Source organism: Triticum aestivum, chromosome 3A, assembly GCF_018294505.1.
Source record: "Triticum aestivum cultivar Chinese Spring chromosome 3A, IWGSC CS RefSeq v2.1, whole genome shotgun sequence".
Lineage (NCBI taxonomy): Eukaryota > Viridiplantae > Streptophyta > Magnoliopsida > Poales > Poaceae > Triticum > Triticum aestivum.
The window spans coordinates 596945460-596964252 of NC_057800.1; positions in this window are offsets into that span (position 1 = coordinate 596945460).

The following is an 18793-nucleotide window of genomic DNA, read 5'->3' on the forward strand; positions in this document are numbered from 1 at the left end:
ATCACTGTTAGTACTCCTGATTTCGAAGTTCTCCACTTTAAACAAAGACAAGGAGAAAACTTAAAAGATGCTTCGTATAGGATGGTAGAATCTTATCATAGTTGCACCATAGAGGGAGATTTCAAGATTTTATTTCACAATTTCTATGTTGGGCTTACCTTACCCCATAGACAACTCCTTGATTTTTCCGTTAAAGGGAACTTTATTGAAGTTGACCCTAGTATTGCTTATGAAATTATAGAGGGGATAGTAGGAGTACTTCTCCCACAAAAGGGACTTCACCTTACGCAAGAAGGAACCCAAATCTTAGAGAAATTATGTGAATTGAAAAAAATTATTGAACCTCTTAGAAATGTTGGTGGAAATCTTAACCACATGAATATGTTGATTACACTCTGCAATAAGCGGTTGGATGCTCTAGATCTAAAGATCTCTGAGCATGAAGGGAAACATAAGGAACCTCTCGGATCTGAACATAACTCCATTAAAAAGATAAACACCAAAGATGGCAATACCTAGATCTGTTCTTTTTATGCCTATCTAGGGGTGTTAAACGATAGCGCTTGTTGGGAGGCATCCCAATTTTATTTTTGTTCCTTGCTTTTTGTTCCTGTTTAGTAATAAATAAATCATCTATCCTCTATTATGATTGTGTTTTTATGCTTTAATTAGTATTTGTGCCAAGTAAAGCCTTTAGGATCTTCTTGGATGATTGTTGTTTGATCTTGCTGAAAAAAACAGAAAGTATGCGCTCACGAGAATAATTTTCATTTTTTTACCAGAGAGCGATAAAATACCAATTCCAACTGCAGTAGATTAATATACAAATTACCCTAGTCGTCCTAATTTGGTAGAATATTGGGAGTTACATAAGTATTCGAATCCTACAGATTGCTACAGACTGTTCTGTTTTTGACAGATTCTGTTTTTTCGTGTGTTGTTTGCTTATTTTTATGAATCTATGGCTAGTATCAGGGGGTATGAAGCATAAAGAAGTTGGAATACAGTAGGTTTAACACCAATATAAACAAAGAATGATTTAATTACAGTACCTTAAGGTGTTGGTTTGTTTTCTTATACTAACGGAGCTCGTGAGATTTTCTGTTGAGTTTTGTGTTGTGAAGTATTCAAGTTTTTGGGTAAAGATTTGATGTATTATGGAATAAGGAGTGGCAAGAGCCTAAGCTTGGGGATGCCCAAGGCACCCCAAGGTAAAATTCAGGGACAACCAAAAGCCTAAGCTTTGGGATGCCCCGGAAGGCATCCCCTCTTTCATCTTCGTCTATCGGTAACTTTACTTGCGGCTATATTTTTATTCACCACATGATATGTGTTTTGCTTGGAGCATCTTGTACGATTTGAGTCTTTGATTTTTATTTTACAACAATCATCCTTGCTGTACACACCTTTTGGGAGATACACACATGAATCAGAATTTATTAGAATACTCTATGTGCTTCACTTATATCTTTTGAGCTAGATAATTTTGCTCTAGTGCTTCACTTATATTTTTTAGAGCACGATGGTGGTTTTATTTTGTAGAAATAATTGATCTCTCATGCTTCACTTATATTATTTTGAGAGTCTTTTAGAACAACATGGTAATTTGCTTTGGCTATAAAATTAGTCCTAATATGATAGGCATTCAAGATGGGTATGATAAAAACTTTCATATAGAGTGCATTGAATACTATGATACTTGATAGATGTTTTGAGATATAAAGGTGGTAATGTTAGAGTCATGCTAGTTGGGCAATTGTGAAATTGAGAAATACTTGTGTTAAAGTTGGCAAGTCCCGTAGCATGCACGTATGGTAAATGTTGTGTGACAAATTTGAAGCATGGGGTGTTCTTTGAGTGCTTTCCTTATGAGTGGCGGTCAGGGACGAGCGATGGTCTTTTCCTACCAATCTATCCCTCTAGGGGCATGCATAGTAGTACTTTGCTTCGAGGGCTAATAAACTTTTTCAATAAGTATATGATTTCTTTATGACTAATGTGAGTCCATGGATCATACACACTCTTACCTTTCCGCAATTTGCTAGCCTCTACGGTACCGTGCATTGCCCTTTCTCACCTCGAGAGTTGGTGCAAACTTCGCCGGTGCATCCAAACCCCGTGATACGATACTCTCTATCACACATAAGCCTCCTTATATCTTCCTCAAAACAGCCACCATACCTACCTATTATGGCATTTCCATAGCCATTCCGAGATATATTGCCATGCAACTTTCCACCGTTCCGTTTATTATGACACGCTCCATCATTGTCATATTGCTTTGCATGGTCATGTAGTTGACATCGTATTTGTGGCAAAGCCACTTTCATAATTCTTTCATACATGCCGCTCTTGATTCATCGCATATCCCGGTACACCGCCGGAGGCATTCACATAGAGTCATATCTTTTTCTAGTATCGAGGTGTAACATTGAGTTATGAGTAAATAAAAGTGTGATGATAATCATTATTAGAGCATTGTTCCTTGTGAGGAAAAAAAGAGGCCAAAGAAGCCCAAACAAAAAAATGAGAGAAAAAGAGAGAAGGGACAATGTTACTATCCTTTTTCCACACTTGTGCTTCAAAATAGCACCATGGTCTTCATGATAGAGAGTTTCTTATTTTGTGACTTTCATATACTAGTGGGAATTTTCCATTATAGAACTTGGCTTGTATATTCCAATGATGGGCTTCCTCAAAATGCCCTAGGTCTTCATGAGCAAGCAAGTTGGATGCACACCCACTTAGTTTCTTTTGATGAGCTTTCATACACTTATAGCTCTAGTGCATCTGTTGCATGGCAATCTCTACTCCTCGCATTGACATCAATTGATGGGCATATCCATAGCCTGTTGATTAGCCGCGTCAATGTGAGACTTTCTCCTTTTTTGTCTTCTCACATAACCCCCATCATCATATGCTATTCCACCTATAGTGCTATATCCATGGCCTGCGCTCATGTATTGCGTAAGGGTTGAAAAGGCCGAAGCGCGTTAAAAAGTATGAACCAATTGCTCAGCTTGTCATCGGTGTTATGCATGATGGGAGCATTTTGTGTGACGAAAATGAAGCATGGCAAAACTATATGATTTTGTAGGGATAAACTTTCTTTGGCTATGTTATTTTGATAATACATAACTGCTTGGTTAGCATGCTTGAAGTATTACTATTTTTATGTCAGTATTAAACTTTTATCTTGAATCTTTTGGATCTAAACATTCATGCCACAATAAAGAGAATTACATTGAAAATTATGTTAGGGAGCATTCCACATCAAAAATTCTATTTTTATCATTTACCTACTCGAGGACGAGCAGGAGTTAAGCTTGGGGGTGCTTGATACGTCTCCAACGTATCTATAATTTTTGATTGTTCCATGCTATTATATTATCTGTTTTGGATGTTTAATGGGCTTTATTACACCTTTTTATATTATTTTTGGGACTAACCTATTAACTGAAAGCCCAGTGCAAATTGTTGTTTTTTGTCTATTTCATTGTTTTGCAGAAAAGGAATATCAAACAGAATCCAAACGGAATGAAACCTTCGCGAGGATCATTTTTGGAACAAACGCAATCCAGGAGACTTGGAGTGGACGTCAAGGAAGCAGCGAGGAATCCATGAGGCAGGAGAGCGCGCCCCCAGCCTCGTGGGCCCCTTGCAGCTCCACCGACCTAGTTCTTTCGCTTATATATTCTCTTATACCCTGAAACCATCGGGGAGAGCCACGAAACACCTTTACCACCGCCGCAACCTTCTGTACCCGTGAGATCCCATCTTTGGGCCTTTTCCGGCGATCTGCCAAAGGGGGATTCGATCATAGAGGGATTCTACATCAACACCATAGCTTCTCCGATGATGTGTGAGTAGTTTACCACAGACCTTCGGGTCCATAGTTATTATCTAGTTGGCTTCTTCACTCTCTTTGGATCTCAATACAAAGTTCTCCTCGATCTTCTTGGAGATCTATTCGATGTAACTCTTTTTGCAGTGTGTTTGCCGAGATCCGATGAATTGTGGGTTTATGAACTTGATTATCTATGAATATTATTTGATTCTTCTCTGAATTCTTATATGCATGATTTGATATCTTTGCAAGTCTATTAGAATTATCGGTTTAGTTTGGCCTACTAGATTGATCTTTCTTGCAATGGGATAAGTGCTTAGCTTTGGGTTCAATCTTGCGGTGCTCGATCCCAGTGACAGAAAGGGAAACGACACGTATTGTATTGTTGCCATCGAGGATAAAAAGATGGGGTTTATATCATATTGCTTGAGTTTATCCCTCTACATCATGTGATCTTGCCTAATGCGTTACTCCATTCTTGTGAACTTAATACTCTAGATGCATGCTAGATAGCGGTCGATGTGTGGAGTAATAGTAGTAGATGCAGAATGGTTTCGGTCTACTTGTCACTCACGTGATGCCTATATTCATGATCATTGCCTTAGATATCATCATAGCTATGCGCTTTTCTATCAATTGCTCGGCAGTATTTTGTTCACCCATCGTAATACATGCTATCTTGAGAGAAGCCACTAGTGAAACCTATGGCCCCCGGGTCTACTTTACATCATATAAGTTTCCAATCTACAATTCTAGTTTACTATTTATTTTGCAATCTTTACTTTCCAATCTATAAAACAAAAATACCAAAAATATTTATCTTATTATCTTTATCAGATCTCACTTTTGCAAGTCGCCGTGAAGGGATTGACAACTTCTTTATCGCGTTGGTTTCAAGGTTCTTATTTGTTTGTGCTGGTACTAGGTGATTTGCGTGTAGTCTCCTACTGGATTGATACCTTGGTTCTCAAAAAAACTGAGAGAAATACTTACGCTACTTTGTTGCATCACCCTTTCCTCTTCATGGGAAAACCAACGCATGCTCAAGATGTAGCAAGAAGGATTTTTGGCGCCGTTGCCGGGGAGATCTATGCACAAGTCAAGACATACCAAGTACCCATCACAAACTCTTATCCCTCGCATTACATTATTTGCCATTTGCCTCTCGTTTTCCTCTCCCACACTTCACCTTTGCCGTTTTATTCTCCCTTTTTCGTTCATCTCTTTTTGCTTGCTTCTTGTGTGTCCGTGTGTTAGATCGTTTATTTTGCTGTTATGGCTAGTCCTTCTATCACTGTTAGTACTCCTGATTTCGAAGTTCTCCACTTTAAACAAAGACAAGGAGAAAACTTAAAAGATGCTTGGTATAGGATGGTAGAATCTTATCGTAGTTGCACCATAGAGGGAGATTTCAAGATTTTATTTCGCAATTTCTATGTTGGGCTTACCTTACACCATAGACAACTCCTTGATTTTTCCGCCAAAGGGAACTTTATTTAAGTTGACCCTAGTATTTCTTATGAAATTATAGAGGGGATAGTAGGAGTACTTCCCCCACAAAAGGTACTTCGCCTTACGCAAGAAGGAGCCCAAATCTTAGAGAAATTATGCGAATTGAAAAAAAAGTTGAACCACTTAAAAATGTTGGTGGAAATCTTAATTGCATGAATATGTTGATTACACTCTACAATAAGCGGTTGGATGCTCTAGATCTAAAGATCTCCGAGCATGAAGGGAAACGTAAGGAACCTCCCGGATCCGAACATAACTCCATTAAAAAGATAAATACCAAAGATGGCAATACCTAGATCTATTCTTTTTTTATGCCTAGCTAGGGGCGTTAAATGATAGCTTTTGTTGGGAGGCAACCCAATTTTATTTTTGTTCCTTGCTTTTTGTTCCTATTTAGTAATAAATAAATCATATATCCTCTTTTTATGATTGTGTTTTTATGCTTTAATTAGTGTTTGTGCCAAGTAAAGCCTTTAGGATCTTCTTGTATGATTGTTGTTTGATCTTGCTGGAAAAAAACAAAAAGTATGCGCTAACGAGAATAATTTTCATTTTTTACCAGAGAACGATAAAATACCAATTCCAACTGCAGTAGATTAATATACAAATACCCTAGTCATCCTAATTTTGTAGAATTTTTGGAGTTAAAGAAGAATTCGAAGCCTACAGATTGCTACTGACTGTTCTGTTTTTGACAGATTCTGTTTTTCATGTGTTGTTTGCTTATTTTTGATGAATCTATGGCTAGTATCGGGGGGTACGAACCATAGATAAGTTGGAATACAGTAGGTTTAACACCAATATAAAAAAAGATTGAGTTCATTACAGTACCTTAAGGTGGTGGTTTGTTTTCTTATACTAACGGAGCTCATGAGATTTTCTGTTGAGTTTTGTGTTGTGAAGTTTTCAAGTTTTTGGGTAAAGATTTGATGGATTATGGAATAAGGAGTGGCAAGAGCCTAAGCTTGGGTATGCCCAAGGCACCACAATATAAAATTCAAGGACAACCAAAAGCCTCAGCTTGGGGATGCCCCAGAAGGCATACCCTCTTTCGTCTTCGTCTATCGGTAACTTTACTTGAGGCTATATTTTTATTCACCACATGATATGTGTTTTGCTTGGAGCGTCTTGTATGATTTGAGTCCTTGCTTTTTAGTTTACCACAATCATCCTTGTGGTACACACCTTTTGGGAGAGACACACAAGAATCGGAATTTATTAGAATATGCTATGTGCTTCACTTATATCTTTTGAGCTAGATAATTTTGCTCTAGTGCCTCACTTATATTTTTTAGAGCATGGTGGTGGTTTATTTTGTAGAAATAATTGATCTCTCATGCTTCACTTATATTATTTTGAGAGTCTTTTAGAACAACATGGTAATTTTCTTTGGCTATAAAATTAGTCCTAATATGATAGGCATTCAAGATGTGTATGATAAAAACTTTCATATAGAGTGCATTGAATACTATGATACTTGATAGATGTTTTGAGATATAAAGGTGGTAATGTTAGATTCATGCTAGTTGGGAAATTGTGAAATTGAGAAATACTTGTGTTAAAGTTGGAAAGTCCCGTAGCATGCACGTATGGTAAACGTTGTGTGACAAATTTGAAGAATGGGGTGTTCTTTGAGTGCTTTCCTTATGAGTGGCGGTCGGGGACGAGCGATGGTCTTTTCCTACCAATATATCCCTCTAGGGGAATGCGTAGTAGTACTTTGCTTCAAGGAATAATAAACTTTTGCAATAAGTATATGAGTTCTTTATGACTAATGTGAGTCCATGGATCATACGCACTCTTACCTTTCCGCAATTTGCTAGCCTCTACAATACCGTGCAATGCTCTTTCTCACCTCGGGAGTTGGTGCAAACTTCGCCGGTGCATCCAAACCCCGTGATACGATACGCTTTATCACACATAAGCCTCCTTATATCTTCCTCAAAACAGCCACCATACCTTCCTATTATGGCATTTCCATAGCCATTCCGAGATATATTGCCATGCAACTTTCCACCGTTCCGTTTATTATGACACGCTCCATCATTGTCACATTTCATTGCATGATCATGTAGTTGACATCATATTTGTGGAAAAGCCACTTTCATAATTCTTCCATACATGTCGCTCTTGATTCATCGCATATCCCGGTACACCGCTAGAGTCATTCACATAGAGTCATATTTTTGTTCTAGTATCGAGTTGTAACATTGAGTTATGAGTAAATAAAAGTGTGATAATCATCATTATTAGAACATTGTCCCATGTGAGGAAAGAAAAAAAGAGGCCAAAGAAGCCCAAACAAAAAAATGAGAGAAAAAGAGAGAATGGACAATGTTACTATCCGTTTGCCACACTTGTGCTTCAAAATAGCACCATGGTCTTCATGATAGAGAGTTTCTTAATTTGCCACTTTCATATACTAGTGGGAATTTTTCATTATAGTACTTGGCTTGTATATTCCAATGATGGGCTTCCTCAAAATGCCCTAGGTCTTCATGAGCAAGCAAGTTGGATGCACACCCACTTAGTTTCTTTTGATGAGCTTTCATACACTTATAGCTCTAGTGCATCCGTTGCATGGCAATCTCTACTCCTCGCATTGACATCAATTGATGGGCATCTCCATAGCCCATTGATTAGCCGCGTCAATGTGAGACTTTCTCCTTTTTGTCTTCTCATATAACCCCCATCATCATATGCTATTCCACCTATAGTGCTATATCCATGGCTTGCGCTCATGTATTGCGTAAGGGTTGAAAAGGCTGAAGCGCGTTAAAAAGTATGAACCAATTGCTCGGCTTCTCATCGGGGTTATGCATGATGGGAGCATTCTGTGTGACGAAAATGAAGCATGGCCAAACTATATGATTTTGTAGGGATAAGCTTTCTTTGGCTATGTTATTTTGATAAGACATAATTGCTTGGTTAGCATGCTTGAAGTATTACTATTTTTATGTCAATATTAAACTTTGATCTTGAATGTTTTGGATCTAAACATTCATGCCACAATAAATAGAATTACCTTGAAAATTATGTTTGGGAGCATTACACATCAAAAATTCTATTTTTATCATTTACCTACTCGAGGACGAGGAGGAATTAAGCTTGGGGATGCTTGATACGTCTCCAACGTATCTAAAATTTTTGATTGTTCCATGCTATTACATTATCTGTTTTGGATGTTTAATGGGCTTTATTATACCTTTTTATATTAGTTTTGGCACTAACCTATTAACCGAAAGCCCAGCACAAATTGCTGTTTTTTTTGCCTATTTCAGTGTTTCGCAGAAAAGGAATATCAAACGGAATCCAAACAGAATGAAACCTTCGCGAGGATCGTTTTTGGAACATATGCAATCCAGCAGACTTGGAGTGGACGTCAAGGAAGCAGCGAGGAAGCCATGAGGCAGGAGGGCGTGCCCCGTGGGTGTGGGCACGCCCCCACCCTCGTCGGCCCCTCGCAGCTCCACCGACCTACTTCTCTCGCCTATATATACTCTTATACCCTGAAACCTTCGGGGAGAGCCACGAAACACCTTTATCACCGCCACAACCTTCTGTACCCATGAGATCCCATCTTGGGGCCTTTTCCGGCGATCTGCCGGAGGGGGATTCGATCACGGAGGGCTTCTACATCAACACCATAGCCTCTCCGATGATGTGTGAGTAGTTTACCACATACCTTCGGTTCCATAGTTATTTCCTAGATGGCTTCTTCTCTGTCTTTGGATCTCGATACAAAGTTCTCCTCGGTCTTCTTGGAGATCTATTCGATGCAACTCTTTTTTGCAGTGTGTTTGCTGAGATCCGATAAATTGTGGGATTATGAACTTGATTATCTATGGATATTATTTGATTCTTCTCTGAATTCTTATATGCATGATTTGATATCTTTGCATGTCTCTTCGAATTATTGGTTTAGTTTGGCCTACTAGATTGATCTTTCTTGCAATGGGAGAAGTGCTTAGCTTTGGGTTCAATCTTGTGGTGCTCGATTCCAGTGACAGAAAGGGAAACGACACATATTGTATTGTTGCCATCGAGGATAAAAAGATGGGATTTATATCATATTGCTTGAGTTTATCCCTCTACATCATGTCATCTTGCCTAATGCGTTACTCCGTTCTTATGAACTTAATACTCTAGATGCATGCTGGATAGCGGTCGATGTGTGGAGTAATAGTAGTAGATGCAGAATCGTTTCGGTCTACTTGTCACGGATGTGATGCCTATATTCCTGATCATTGCCTTAGATATCATCATAACTATGCGCTTTTCTATCAATTGCTCGGCAGTAATTTGTTCACCCACCGTAATACATGCTATCTTGAGAGAAGCCACTAGTGAAACCTATGGCCCCGGGTCTACTTTACATCATATAAGTTTCCAATCTACAATTCTAGTTTACTATTTATTTTGCAATCTTTACTTTCCAATCTACAAAACAAAAATACCAAAAATATTAATCATATTATCTTTACAGATCTCACTTTTGCAAGTGGTCGTGATGGGATTGACAACTCCTTTATCGCGTTGGTTGCAAGGTTCTTATTTGTTTGTGCAGGTACTAGGTGATTTGCGTGTAGTCTCCTACTTGATTGATACCTTGGTTCTCAAAAACTGAGGGAAATACTTATGCTACTTTGCTGCATCACCCTTTCCTCTTCAAGAGAAAACCAACGCATGGTCAAGAGGTAATAGTTTCTCATAGGTACAGAAGGTTGCGGTGGTGGAAAAGTGGTTCCGTGGCTCCCCCGGATGTTTTGGGGGTATAAGAGTATATATAGGCGAAAGAATTAGGTCAGGGGAGCTACGAGGGGCCCACAAGGTAGGGGGGCGCGCCCTCCACCCTTGTGGCCGCCTGGAGGATCCTCTGACTTGTACTCCAAGTCTCCTGGGTGTCTTCTGGTTCAACAAAAATCATGGCGAAAGTTTTATTCCGTTTGGACTCCGTTTGGTATTCCTTTTCTGCGAAACTCTAAAACAAGGGGAAAACAGAAACTGGCATTGGGCTCTAGGTTAATAGGTTAGTCCCAAAAATCATATAAAATAGCATATTAATGCATATAAAATATCCAAAACAGATAATATAATAGCATGGAACAATAAAAAATTATAGATACATTGGAGACGTATGAGATAGCTACTATGATATTTCCATGGCTTGTCCGTTTTTGATATCTCTGCTATGCTAGATCATTGCACATCCTGGTACACTGCCAGAGGCATCCATATAGAGTCATACTTTGTTAAAGTATAGAGTTGTAATTTTTATTTCTTTTGAGTTGTAAGTAAATAGAAGTGTGATGATCATCATTATTCATTATTAGAGCATGTCCAAATGAGGAAAGGATGATGGAAACTATGATTCCCGCACAAGTCGGGATGAGACTCCGGATGAAAAGAAAAAGAAAAAAAGATAGAGAAAAGAAAACAGAAAAAGGAAAAAAGGAAGAAAGGAAGAAAAAGGGACAACGAGAAAAGGGGCATGCTAATTCCACACTTTTGCTTCAAAGTAGCACCAAGTTTTTCATGTAGAGAGTCTCCTATGTTGTCACTTTCATATACTTGTGGGAATTTTTCATTATAGAGTTAGAACCCACTTAGTTTTCATGTTGAGCTTTCATACACTTATAGCTCTTAGTGCATTCGTTGCATGGCAATCCATACTCCTCACATTGATATCGATTAATGGGCATCTCCATAGCCCGTTGGTTAGGCACGTCGATGTGGGACTTTCTTACTTTTTTGTCTTCTCTATATTTACCCCTATCATCATACTCTATTCCACCCATAGTGCTATATCCATGGCTTGCGCTCATGTATTGCGTGAGGGTTGAAAAAGTTGAAGCGCGTTAAAAAGTATGAACCAATTGCTGAGCTTGTCATCGGGGTTGTGCATGATAAATACTTTGTGTTAAGAAGACAGAGCATGACAAGACTATATGCTTTTGTAGGGATAGCTTTCTTTAGCGTTGATATTTTGAAAGACACGATTGTTTGTTGGGATGCCTGAGTATTGATGTCCTTATGTCAAATTATAGACTTTTGCCTTGACTCACTTGTGTCTTAATATTCATGCCATAATTAGACATATGATCAAGATTATGCTAGGTAGCATTCCACATCAAAAATTATATTTTTTATCATTTACCTACTCGAGGATGAGCAGGAGTTAAGCTTGGGGATGCTGATACGTCTCCATCGTATCTACAATTTTTTATTGTTCCATGCCAATATTATACAACTTGTACATACTTTTGGCAACACTTTATATGATTTATTGGACTAACCTATTGATCCAGTGCCCAATGCCAGTTCCTGTTTGTTGCATGTTTTTTGTTTCACAGAATATCCATATCAAACAAAGTATAAACACGATGAAATATACAGAGAATTATTTTGGAATATTTGTGATTTTTGGGAGGTGGAATCAACGAAAACGGAGGCCCACGACCTCCACAACCCATCAGGGCACGCCGGGCACCCCCTGGCGCGTCCAGGTGTCTTGTGCCCTCCTCGTAAGTTGGTTAGGGCCCTTCTTCGGGCGCAAGAAATATAATTCATGGAAAAAAATTGTGTAAAAATTTCAGTTCAATAGGAGTTACGGATCTCCGGGAATTTAAGAAAGGGGGAAGGGCCAGAAAATAGGAGCGTGAAACAGAAAAGAACAAAGAGGGAGATCCAATCTCGGAGGGGCTCCTGCCCCTTCGCTGCCATGGAGGCCATGGACCATAGGGGGAACTCCCCTCCCATGTAGGATGGAGGCCAAGGAAGAAGAAGAAGGAGGTGGGGTCTCTCCCTCTCTCTCTCGGTGGCGCCGAAACGCCGTCGGGGCAATCATCGTGACGACGATCTACATCAACAACCTTGCTGCCTCTACGCACTGTAATCTCTACTTAAACATGGTGCTCAACTCTATATATTAGTTCCCAATGATCTATGGCTATCTTATGATGTTTGAGTAGATCTGTTTTGTCCTATGGGCTAATTGATGATCGTGGTTGGTTTGAGTGTATATTTTATTATGGTGCTATCCTACTGTTCCCTCCATCTCGCGCAAACGTGAGGGGTCCCTGCTGTAGGGTGTTGCAATGCATTCATAATTTGCTTATTGTTGGTTGTCGGAGTGACAGAAGCCTGAACACGGATAAGTGGGTTATTGCGTATGGGAGTAAAGAGGACTTGATACTTAATGCTATGTGTCGGTGTCAAAACCGGCGGATCTCGGGTAGGGGGTCCCGAACTATGCGTCTAAGGCGGTTGGTAACATGAGGCGGGGGACACGATGTTTACCCAGGTTCGGGCCCTCTCGATAGAGGTAATACCCTACTTCCTGCTTGATTGATCTTGATGATATGAGTATTACAAGAGTTGATCTACCACGAGATCGTAGAGGCTAAACCCTAAAAGCTAGCCTATGGTATGATTGTATGTTGTCCTCTGGACTAAACCCTCCGGTTTATATAGACACCAGAGGGGGCTAGGGTTACACAGAGTCGGTTACAAGGGAGGAGATCTACATATCCGTATTGCTAAGCTTGCCTTCCACGCCAAGGAGAGTCCCATCCGGACACGGGACGACGTCTTCAATCTTGTATCTTCATAGTCCAATAGTCCGACCAAAGGATATAGTCCGGCTGTCCGGAGACCCCCTAATCCCGGACTCCCTCAGTAGCCCCCGAACCAGGCTTCAATGACGATGAGTCCGGCGCACAGATTGTCTTCGACATTGCAAGGCGGGTTCTTCTCCAAATTCTGAATATCTGCTGAATAGTGTCCGGCTCCCCATAAATGTTGCACTTCCTAGCTTCCGCGCCCAATAAGGGCTATCTTCCACGTGTCGAGCAAATGCGAGGAGCCAGGGCATTTTTACATTCGCCACCCTAGCCATGTAAGTAAACTGTCTATTAAAGAGACGGGGATTCTTAGATCTAGACCACACCATCCTCCCATGGTGAGTATCCATCGGAGCGTGCTCGAAAAAATCCATTCCAACATGGCCGGCCATCTCAACTCCTCCTCCCGCTCCCGTAGCCCTGAGCCCGGTGATTGGGAGAAGTTTTCCATCCCGCACAACCAATTAGTAGAGTTACAGACCCAGGGATTTCTCCCTCCAGAGTATATGGTCCCCGTTCGAGCCGGGCTCGCCACCTACAATGGCAGGGAGCAAGCGGAGAGCTACCCCAATCCCTCCAAGGGGGAGCAGGTATGCCTTGTCCCTTATTTACTAAGGGGACTTGGATTTCCAATCCATCCGTTCCTCCACGGGCTCCTGGAGTTTTATGGCCTCCAGTTGCATAATTTCACCCCCGCTTCCATATTACACATCGCCGGTTATGTTGCCCTTTGTGAGCTGTTTCTGGGCTGTGAAGCTCATTTCGAGCTGTGGAAGAGGCTATTCTGCCTTGTGCCCCGTACACAGAAGGGGTCAATATATCAAGTGGGCGGAGCCGAAATATGGCGCATCGCCGGGACCGGATACCTGTCCGGTACCCCGAAGAAGACATCCTAAGACTGGCCTTCGGAGTGGTTTTACATGGAGGACGTCCCCCTTCCAGATCCTATTCGGATGGGTCTTCCCAAGTTCGACAGTGCCTCTTTGAAGAAACGCCGAAGCTGGCGCCCACAGAGCCCTTAGGAGGAAGATAACGGAGAAGTCCTTTACCTGATGGGCCGGATAAAAGTGCTGGCTCAATCGGGACTGACAATAATCGAGGTTATGTGAATATGTATAATGCGGGGGGTGCAACCACTTCAATATAGAGGGCACCCCATGTGGCGCTTTAACGGGGAAGATGATGCCACCCGCTGCGGGCATAAGGGACCGGACTCAGTTGCTGCTCTAGCAAAAATTCTGTCCGATTTGTTCGAGGGAGAGGAAGAGGAGTTCATCCGTATTAAGCCACGGGATGGATTCTCCATGTACAACCCTCCAAGCTGGGTGAGCTATCACTTTTTACTCCCAACCTTCCTGCATTCTTCATCATAAATACTCACCTTGCCGTTCCATGGCAGGAATTGCGAAAAGCTGTAAGGGAGGTCAACAGCCCACCTCCACAACCGGAGGACCCTGACTGGGCCCTCGATCCCGGACTCAAAGAGGATCCGGACATATTTGTCGAGCTAATCGACAAGACATTCTATCAATTGAGCTGCGATGATGCCATGGTGGCCATCATAGCCGACTATCCTGGGCTTCTCCCTGCATCGCATGTAAGAAAAATCAGAGTGCCAACTTCCGAGAAGGATCCCCTTTATGCACTTCACCTACCATACACATATGGTGTTTTACAGGGAAGGCCCTCGGGACGCCATGCCGGACCCGCAGTGACGCGCCAACAAGGGACACGAAGCCGGGTAGGCTAAAAAGGAAGGCAGTTAGGACTGAGACGCCGGCACAGAGGTATGATACAGAACCTCGCTCCGTGGTTGTCGTCTTTCTTAAAATATAATGATGTCCATGTTTCCTAGTAGGAAAAACGCTCGCCGGACTATATTCGGAGAGGTTGCCGATCACGCCTCCACTAGTCGGGCTCCAGGGTCGGACATAGAGGCGGAAGCTAACACGGGGCGAATGCCGGATGCTCCTCCTACAGAGGATGCGGATAGACTATCCGCTACAAATTCCGAAGTGCAGAGCGCCATGAATCACAGGCGTCACCGGGCCATACTCCGTGACACTTGTTTCTCCCAAGGGCATTCGATGCCTTCAACTCAGGAGATGCGTACATCTGTGCTGCTCAAAACGGTCTTGCCAGAGCCATGGACCAGTATGTAAAGGATATACGGGTAAGAAAATCTGACGATTATATATATCAGTAGCCCCTGAGACTTGAAATAGTTGACACAACTGATTTAAGGATCATTATTTGTGCATGTTCTTACAGAGAAGAATACCCAATTGTCTCAAGAGCTGGAAGAGTGCAAAGTCTAGCTACGGGCCGCAGTTGCCGCATTGAAGGAGTCCGAGAAGGCCCCCTCTGGTAACACTTGTTTCCATTGCAAAGAATAACAGGTAGCAGATAGTATGCGGCATGCATGAAAATCTAACAATAGATGTTGCAGATGACTCCGGAGTGAATCCGAAGGCCGTGTCGGAGAATGCGCAATGTGCTAATCAACAGCTAAATGCTGGCGAGCGCATGCTTACGCGGGTGAGGCAGGAGAAAAATAATATCCAGGACGCCAATATCCAGCTGGGCGTGGAACTGAAAGATGTCCGAGCCCAGCTTGCGGACTCCGTGAAGGAGAATAAGTAGCTTCGATGCGACATTTTCAGTAAGTGCTTGAACGAACTTTTGAAAGAGTTCGGCGAAGAAGCCAGCTAACAGAGTTATGTCTGCAGGTATGCTGGCGGGTCGTCCCGTGGAGGAGATGCCCGGGTCTGCGGGTGATCTTCTACCAGAGCTCTCACAACTGCACGAACAAGTTTGGCAGGTGATGCAGGGTATTGCCCAAGCCTTGTGGCCATCTGCCTCCCCGCCAGGAGGCATGGGGGAGCTTATAGAGAAGCTCAAGGGAGCGCGACAACGCTTCCGAATATGGAACATATCAACCTGCTGACAAGGTGCAAGGGAAGCCTGGGCCATGGTGAAGACGCGATATACCAAAGCTGACCCAAACCACATGGCTGAGGTCGGACCTATGGGGCCCGATGGGAAACAGATCCCGTTTGGTGTATGACCAAGTAGAATTAGCCGCAAAGTATTCCCAACAGGATTGTAGGCTAGACAGCCTATTGGATGGTATAGAAGAAGAATTTAGTCAGTCTTAGTGACTGTGTACTTTAAGTGACATATATAATGTCCCTAGCTGGATTGTAAATCATTTGTCATGGCGGACCTTTTCGCTTCGACCTCTGGACCCGACAGTCCGGAGTGTATCCGAATACCCGCTCGGTTATGTAAAAAACCAGGGTATGCGTGGAAACCAGGCGTAGGGGTCATAAGTGCTTGAACAGACAAGTACCCAACTAGCTATGTTATATTACATGGATAGTAAGAAACATCTTCCAGGGAGAATAGTTCCGTTTAGGGTTCCTTTCCCTGGGTACGCATGCCCTAATGTGCATGTCCGAACTACGAAAAGAGACGCAGGCTATAAACATCTGGGGGCATGTATCAAAATAAATAAAAGTCATCTTTTGTTCATCGACCGAATATTCCCTTAAGAACGCTAGCTTTCGGCTTCACGCAGTCTGAGATACACATCCGGCTGACCCGGCAGTAACAATCGCAGAGGTGCTCCCCTTATGCTCTAGCCAAATTAACGGGAACGTAGGGCATAAATACAAGAGCCAGGCAACCCAGCTTGGCCAAAACTTAAGTCATATCGATGCATATAATGGCGAAAAAATGTGCATGTGAAAGAATAACACATGCGCGGGGCGTAAAGCCTAGAAAATAGTTATATTAAGCTTCTGTATAAGAAGCCCCCAGGTATAATGAGCGCGGTTAACGCGTCAAGATTGTGCAACCAAGACACAACTTTAGCCTTTTAAGGCCTCGAGGAGAATAAAAAGAGAGAAAGAGAGAAAAGACAGATAACGGATATGCAAATAATTGACGGGGGTAAGGAGACGAACATAGAGTCTGACACTAGGCGTAGAATCTTTGGAGTCTGGCTGCGTTCCATGGGTTTGGCTCGAGTCGATTGTCCGATGCATCCCGCAGATGGTATGCTCCACCAGTCAGAACCTGGTCAATAATGAAGGGACCTTCCCATTTGGGCTTGAGCTTGTTCTTTTTCTTCTCCGGCAGGCGTAGAACTAGTTCACCAACGTTATAGGTTTTGGCCCGTACTTCTCTGCTTTGATACTTTCGAGCCTGTTGCTGATAGAATGCGGAACGGGCTTTTTCCACGTCGCGCTCCTCCTCCAGGGCGTCCAAACTTTCATGCCGATCGAGCTCGGCCTCTTTTTCTTCGTACATGCGCACTTGAGGTGAGTCATGAATTATGTCGCAAGGCAGAACCGCCTCTGCGCTGTACACCATAAAAACGGTGTGTATCCGGTAGTGCGATTCGGCGCGGTCCGCAGCCCCCATAGTACGGAGTTCAGCTCCTCTACCCAGTGCGTGTTTGATTCCTTTAAGGACCGCACTAATCTGGGTTTGATGCCTCTCATGATAAGGTCGTTTGCTCGCTTGACTTGACCGTTAGTTTGCGGGTGATAGACAAAAGCATAATCGAGCTTGATGCCCATGTTGCTGCACCAAAGTTTTACCTCGTCGGCTGTAAAGTTCGTGTCGTTGTCAATGATGATGCTTTGGGGGATGCCATAACAGTGTACAACCCAAGATATGAAGTCTATCACTGGTCCGGATTCAGCTGTTTTAACGGGTTTGGCTTCTATCCATTTGGTGAATTTATCCACCATGACCAGTAAGTATTTTTTCTTATGGGTTCCCCCTTTGAGGGGTCCGACCATATCAAGCCCCCAGATCGCAAAGGGCCAAGTAATGGGGATTGTTTGGAGAGCGGTAGGCGGCATATGGCTTTGGTTTGCAAAAAGCTGGCAACCGACACAACATTGGACCAGATCTTGTGCATCTGCTCGGGCCGTAGGCCAATAGAAACTTGTACGGAAGGTCTTGCTTACAAGGGCCTAGGCTGCGGCGTGGTGGCCGCCGAGTCCAGCATGGATTTCTGCCAAAAGCTTCCGCCCTTCCTCTTCGGAGATGCACCTTTGAAGGACTCTGGTAGTGCTTTTCTTATAAAGCTCTCCCTCGTGGACCTTGTAGGCTTTAGATCGCCGCACTATGCAGCGTGCCTCATTTTGGTCCTCGGGTAGTTCCTGCCTGGTTAGGTAGGCCAGGAATGGTTCTGTCCATGGGGCGATGACGACCATTATCACGTGGGCTGAAGGTGTTATTACGATGGCAGAGCCTCCGATTGTGTCAGAGTGTTCGGTATCTGGTGTTGTGGCCGGGTCCGGACTATTGTTACCGGTGTCCCCTTCCCATACCACGGATGGCTTAAACAGCTTTCCAAGAAGATGTTAGGTGGGACAGGATCGCGCTTAGCACCGATACGGGCGAGGATATCCGCCGCTGATTGTTTTCCTGAGCCACTTGGTGGAATTCAAGCCCCTCGAACCGAGCTGACATTTTGAGGACGGCGTTGTGATATGCCGCCATTTTCGGATCCTTGGCATCAAAGTCTCCATTTATTTGAGATATTGCGAGGTTCGAGTCCCCACACACCTCCAGGCGTTGAATGCCCATGGAAACTGCCATCCGGAGACCATGTAATAGGGCCTCGTATTCGGCTGCGTTGTTGGAGTCTGCGTATAGTATTTGGAGTACGTATTGGACTGTATCTCTGGTGGGGGACATTAGGACAACGCCAGCCCCAAGACCAGCCAACATTTTAGAGCCGTCAAAGTGCATGATTCAATTGGAGTACGCTCCGTACTCTTTAGGGAGTTCG